Source organism: Ammospiza caudacuta, chromosome 5 (assembly GCF_027887145.1).
Source record: "Ammospiza caudacuta isolate bAmmCau1 chromosome 5, bAmmCau1.pri, whole genome shotgun sequence".
Classification (NCBI taxonomy): Eukaryota; Metazoa; Chordata; class Aves; order Passeriformes; family Passerellidae; genus Ammospiza; species Ammospiza caudacuta.
Genome location: NC_080597.1, coordinates 16242805 through 16250162, shown reverse-complemented (window position 1 = coordinate 16250162; position 7358 = coordinate 16242805).

Sequence of the window (7358 nt, the reverse complement as noted above, 5' to 3'; positions counted from 1 at the left end):
CTTGGGGGGAATGACACCTGTTGGTCTGAAAATAAGAGTTTTTAGTAGGGAGGAGGAACTTCCCCATGTGTCACTCTTCTCACAGCTCCATAAGTCAATGGAATATGCCTGGATACTGGTACATCTTGTTCAGGTACCAGAGTTGAATGCTTCAAACTGAGGGTGAAAAGCAGATTGTTTCAAAATTGTAGTGGGACTTTTACTGGTGATATCTGATATCAAAACACAGGATGGTTTGATAAGAGAACTATTCCACCCTTGAAAATTTTCTTGGTGAAAGCTGAAATGCATTTTTGCAGGAGAGAAAGCTTTCTAAACAAGAATCTTGGTTTTTACTGTTCAAATTGTGTCCAGAAACTGTAGTAAATTATCCACTAGAAAATAGCATTTCAGCTTATTTATCAGGATCCCACTTTATTGGGTTCCCCAGACATAATAAAATGTTTAATACATTGAATAACTGCTTCCATATATTCCCTGCACCATATATGAATAATCTCTCCATATATTCCCCATCTTCTATTACTGCAATTAATGTATCTCTTGTTAGCTCTGGAAGTTTCCTCAGGAGTTCAGGAATCTGCATCTCCTCACAGCTTCAGTAGGAACACTGTTAGTACTGCTTCTTAAGAAGACAAGTTAAAACTTTCAAAGTATGGAGCCTCAGATTTTGCATTTTGAAAATGCTGAAATAAACGTCATAGGAAAAAGATAAATTTTTGACACATAAGAGTTTTCACAATGTTATCATTTGTCATCTGTACAAATTCAAGGTACTATGGACCCTAAAAACATCAGAAAAATAAGATTTTTCAGTTTCTTCCTCTGTGTTTTGCTTCTAAAAGGAGGGAAGAAATAAAAGAGGGAGAAAAAAGTAGAAATAAGAAAAATTATTGTATTTTTGTAAGTAAAAAGTAAATACATAATACTCCTTATTTCATTTTTTAATGAGTAAGACAGAATAACAAAAAACTTTTCAAAATAAAATTCCAACCAATTTTGTGGTTTTCCTACCAACTAGCATTGAATCAGTTTAATTAAGCACCAGCTATCTGGGCTGAATGGTGATTTAGCCAAATATCCAGTTCAGATGAAGCCACCTACAAAGGTCTGCTCAATGAAGGTAAGAAGGATGTGCAGCTGTATTTTCCCTGAAAGACACAAATATTCCCAGAGACATCCTCTAAAGTGTCTCTCCTTTCTTTTCCCCTCACTTTTTCTCACAGTTTCTTTCTCAGTTCTGTGGAATGACATGAATCACAATAGCATTAGGTACTTTTTTCCAACAACATAGTATTGCCATAGCAACAGATAAAGTGAGTTTGTTGTGGTGTTTTAGTCTAAATAAAAGAGTTCACACGAACATCAGCTGCTCAGGGCACTCTATAATCTATTAACTGAGTATTGGACATATGAACTCCTACTTCCATCTAGAATTTTCTGAAGAGGGAAATGGGAGTTTGACCTGCTGAGGATATAATTGCATCTGTTCAGGCACAACATGTCATATGTCTGTGATTCTTACCACTAGTGGCTGTTGCCTTATGGTTCAAATTTAAACCCAGTTGTGTTCAACTTCTCTCAGACATCCCTCAGCTCCATCTTGCAGTCAGTTGATGCAAGTTGGCTCTAAAAATCAGTCTCATTGTAGATAAAACCCTTTAATTTGAAGCAACTGCTGGATGATGCTGCATCTACAGACCAGATGTGGGTCTGGATTGTACAGATGGGGTTCATTTTTAATTGCAGATAGAGTGAAAATGCTTACACACAGCATTGCACATAGACCAGTGGGGTCTTCCTGAGATAACTGGGAGCAGGGAAGGATCAGTTCAGCAGAATAGCTAAGTGCAGTCCATTTACATACCAATTCAAAAAGTGAAGATTTGGCTAGGGTGGCTTTGGTCCTATTATTTTGATGGCGGCCAGATTGCCTCAGTGTGCCAGCATTTCTTATGCAAAGATGCAAAAGAACCCATTGGGCCGCTTGAAATGAGATGGTGCTGCTTGTCACTGCTACAGGGACAAGATGTAAAAGAAAGTGAACAATGATGAAAGTCTGTTTAATTCCCTTTAACATTTCTCAGACCTTTTGCTTTATTACAGCAAATTTGATGTAAATATCCCTAAAGTCACATTAATAAATCTTATGCTGTCTGCCAAGAGTCTGCCTGGAATCACTGTGCACTTCAGGGAGGTGTTTTGCTGCTACTGTTCCCCAGGAACTGCTGTTTTCACCACAAAGGCAGTACAATTTTCTATAATTTCTGCACCATATGGTATTGTGGTTGTCTTGGACCTGAACCAATTGTGTTGTAGGAATTTATCCCATTTTTTCTTTACCTATATGAACCCTTTGACCACGCTGTCAGACTGGTGTCACAGGCCTGTGATGAAGTATTACACAAGTACCTTAGATTAACCTTACCCAGGAGCTTCAGAAAGTGTTTTGGCTGCAACATTCCTTGTGATATAAAGTTTCTGCAGTATGCTCATTGCTGGATAATTTAGGAAGTTTTAATTTGTTTTCAGATTTGTTTTCTGCTAAGACACTGTCTTCCACTGCTGGGCCATTGGCACGTCCTACTGTAAATGAGTAATTTTAACTTAATTTTGATATTTGGATTAATTTTTATTGCCAATTTTAATCCATGTAAAGTGACATTTAATAAAGTTCTGTGCATTATAAAATGGACTTTAGATTTACATTACCATTCCCTGATTTCCAGCAAGGGTAGCAGATGGCATCAGGTAGAAGAAAAGGAGAAAAGATCTGAGATCCAGGACATCAGTATTTTGTGCTAAAAACAGGGGTAGCAAATAATACAAAGGACAGGGCAGAGTGTATTAAATCCTCAACTTAATCCTGAACTTAATCTGCAGCAGTTGAATTACCTGGATAACCAATCGTTAACTGAAATACAACATAAAGTGTGAACACAATGATTTTAAATGTATTTGGGGTTTCTTCTTTTTATGGAAATGAATCTGAACAGAAGTTCTTTTCTGTTTCCAGAAGTCTGAACAGAGATTTGTTAAGAAGCTTCCAGCTTACAGATATGCAGCTTCAGAGACTAGAGGATGAGGATTTAGATAAAAAGCAGATGTGGGACCCTTTATGGTTGAATGCTTCCCTGAAAGCAAGGCACAGCACTACATATCTTGCCTGCAAAAAAAAGATATGAATCTTCTTAAGGATTAAATACATCCTCTTAAGGTAGTGGATTTTTAAAGAATGTATTCTATATGGAACAAATAGCAGGAAAAAAGCAAACTGTATTTTGTATGCAACACATGTCAGATTTCAGGGTTAGTATAGGCTAATGAATTTCATCTTTTCCTAACAAAGAGATTTCTAATAGTTTTGATGATTATTTTTTCCTTATGCTATACATTTTTCCCAGCATCGAATGTGGCAGGTCTCAAGTAGGAAAATTTATGGAATTACAATGAGAAATGGAAAGGCATGTGGGAGACATTCTGTGTGGGTTCTGCCAGGTGTAGTAAAAATGGTAAGGATGGCCTCTACCAGACACTTGTGATGGTTATTGCCCTTTTAAAATATACATGCAAAAATATTTCAGGCTGAAAATTTATTTCCATACCTCAAAAGAAGAAAAAAAAGAGAAAGATACAGGTAAAGTTTTCTAAACTTTAACCATATAGACACTGTCATTCTCCAGGGGATGAGATAGTCATATCCAGGGTGGAATTAGTTCCTACTGTCTTCTATATCTGGTTTAGAATGAAAAGAATAATCATCTGAAATTGTATTTTTCTCTCTAAATTCTATATAGGGAGCCTAGTAGCAGGCAGACACATAAGCAGTCAAGCATCTGCCATTTAATCCTCTGTGAGGCAAATTCTGTGTTTAGTATCTAATGCCCCTTTCAGGCATTCATTCTGAAATTAAACACCTAAAATTATTTCTGACTACTACATGTCTAAAAGCCAACATTTGTAAATGGGACTGAACAATGTAGGTGCCTTGTTGAGTTCAATGGGAGAAAATGAACCTGATCCCACATTAGTTCTGATTTGGTTGCAGAGGGTTTAAAATCTGACTGGTGGGTTTGCTGGGTTAGAAATAATGAAGATTTTCTGGACAATGCAAAAGAATGGTCTGAATTGTCCAGTGTCAACCTAGAGGACTCAAATCCAATATAGCCCAGAGGAGGGAGTCCCCATTCCTGGAGGTGTCCAAGGAACAGCTGAATGTGGCTGGCACTCAGTGCTCTGGGCTGGGTGACAAGGTAGGGATTGGTCACAGGTTGGACCTGATGTTCCCTGGAGGTCTTTTCCAACCTTCATGATTCCGTGATTATTTAAAACAAAAAGAATCCCCTTTTCTTCAGTTCCTCACACACAGACATAGATGTAAAATCTATATATCATTGTAATTTATAGTACAAGTGGGTCTATGGGTTTGGTAGAATCTAAATTGTAGTACATAAGGTTTACTTCATGATATTTATGATGCAGCTCCTCTACTCTCAGAGGATGTGGAGATCTTGCATTATCCTTGACAGCCTTGAAAAGCCCTTCAATATGAAAGGAATAGCTCTCAGACTTTGTGGGTTTTTGAAAGAAAAAAATAGTGTAATGCAAACCACAAGTGTTTGGTTGCCTGTGTTGGTGGTTTGTTGTGGGGTTGTTTTGTTTGTTTGTTTGTTTTTTTAGTAAAACAGCCTTTGTCAAACAGAACAGGTGAACATGGAGATCTGAAAATTTGTGTTGTGTGCAGGATCTAACTTTTGCCAAGATCAAGAGCTACCCAGGCAAATGGTAGCATCATATTTGGTGCTCTGACTCCACCACGGCGCCGTTGTCCCTCAAAGGTCAGAAGCTTTGTAAATCCCTGTTCAAGGCCTGTGGATTTCTACACCTTTTATAGAGATGAACTCTGAGGTCTGAGATTTTCTCATCCTTCTCCATATAGAGTTGTTCACTACTTAGATTGCTCTGTTGAAATTTTGCTGTATATATTTTCCACAACACTTTTCCCCATAGAAACCAGGCATGATAACTTTTAAAAAAAGCTGTGGAAAATATTTCAAATAATACTAAGCTTCTACTGCTTCCTCTCTCCTCCCTTAATAACAATAATATTTTAAACAGACAGACAATTTATCCAAAGAACAGGCTGAATTTTCTATGACAAAAAAAAAAAAAAAAAATTAGGTCTTTGCTACTTCCTTACAATTTAGTTAGATCCATTAATTTTTCCTTCTATAAAATGAGCAATGTGTAATTAAAAGAAAAAAATAAGAAAACAGCAAACTTTTTTTTTAAAGTAGGGTTATAAGTGTAAATAAAATTAATCTTGAAAGCTATATCAGTCTGATCCTTTTATATGGTGGCACGAGTTCTGACACAGCCCCGTGGAGATTCTGTCACTGTGACAAATTTAGAAGCAAAATAAAGACTTGATAGTCCATAACTTATAATATATAATCGACTCAGATTTTTTTATTAGCATAAATCCCTGGTGTAAATTATGTAAGTTGGTTTAAAATCAGTCAAGGAATTTATCCAGTTCAGAACAATGAGAGGTTTTCTCCAAAACAGCTGCTTTAGTGGATGAAATGATGGTGATCTCAGCTCTTCACCTAAGAAATGGAAAAGACAAGGAGCCTGCAGGCATCTCCCTGAGTTTGGCTAATAAGTGGAAACTCTTTATGGTCCAGTGCTTTGATTGCCATAAATGCTGTAGAAGGGCACTTATGGATTGGCCCACAATATGGGAAACGGTAGAGAGAGCTGCTGGCAGCTGAAACCAGAACAGCTTGTTGTGTGAGCAGGGTCCAGAGTGCAGCCACCTTCCTTTCCTGGTTAGTGAGTTAAATGAACCAAGACGGTTCAGGTGGAGAGTGCTCAGCCAGGACCTGTGGCAAAGAAATCCACACTGCGGCGCCTATTGGGTCATTTCCCTCACATTGGTGAGTCCTAATTTATGAAAACCTTTTCCCACACATGTTATTCCTCCACCATTTTGGTTCTTTTGGGTTCAGCTGGTCAAGCTGATGGAAGCCCACCAGGGTGTGGAAATCAGTGCCGGCCGGGCCATGGATTTCACAAAACGAAGGAGCCAAAACTCAGTGGTTTTGTTAAGATCCGCTTAGAATATTTTGCATTCTGCCTCTCCCTCTCCGAAGCCATCAGGTGAAGCAGCGTCTGCCTTTAAGCTGCCCATCCGCCATGGTCAGGCGCTCCCCTCGCTCCGGGGTTACCAGCCTGCGGAGGGACCCCCGCCGCCGGTGAGTGCCGCGGGCAGCGGCGGCCGCGGGAGCCCGAGGGGCGGCGCATCCATCTTCGCATCCCTCCCTGCATCCTTCCCCGCATCCCTCCCTGCATCCCTCCCCGCATCCTCCCTACATCTCTCCCCGCATCCCTCCCTGCATCCTTCTCCCATCCTTCCTTGCATCCCTCCCCGCATCCCTCCCCGCATCCCTCCCTGCATCCTTCCCCGCATCCCTCCCTGCATCCCTCCCCGCATCCCTCCCTGCATCCCTCCCCGCATCCTCCCTACATCCCTCCCCGCATCCCTCCCTGCATCCTTCCCCGCATCCCTCCCTGCATCCCTCCCCGCATCCTCCCTACATCCCTCCCCGCATCCCTCCCTGCATCCTTCCCCCATCCTTCCGTGCATCCCTCCCCGCGATGCCTCCCTCTGCCACCGTATCCGCTGCCAGGGCGGCAGTCCCGGTGCTGGCGGGGCCGTGCCCGGTTCGGTCCCGCACCGCGGGCACCTCTGCAGCTGAATCAGCCTCGGCTGGGGGAGATGTCGGTACCAGATCTCGTCTTCCAGAGGCTGCCTGGGAAAGCCGGTGACGTGCTGGACGTGGGGGTACCTGAGGTTCGGCCTGTGGTTGTTTCCATCCATTTAAACGTCCAAACACTCCCTGAAACATTTTGAATTCCTGTAATTGCCATTTTTTCCCTCTCCGTGCCCCTTCCTTCCCCCTCACAAATTGAAAAGCCCTCATACAAAATGCCAGATCAGGGCTGACTGTTCTGACATTTCAGAGCTTTTCATTTTTCTTAATCCTTTTAAAATGCATTTCAAAACACTTTAGCTTGTCATGTAGAGAAATGAAACGCCCCATTTAGAAACAGCAAAATGAAACATGCTGGCTGATTCCATGTGCACTTTGCCTTATTTTTTTCCTTTCTGTTTAAAAATTTTGTAGAAAAGACAGAACTGAATAACAGTGAACTAAATATTCATGTTTTGGTGAAGAAAATTGTGACCATAAATGTTACTCACTTCTGTCAGAAATTAAATGTCTTTTCAAAAATATTACATGACAGTACTATTTCAGATGATTCGATGGGTTAAAACTTTTTTATTTTTTAAA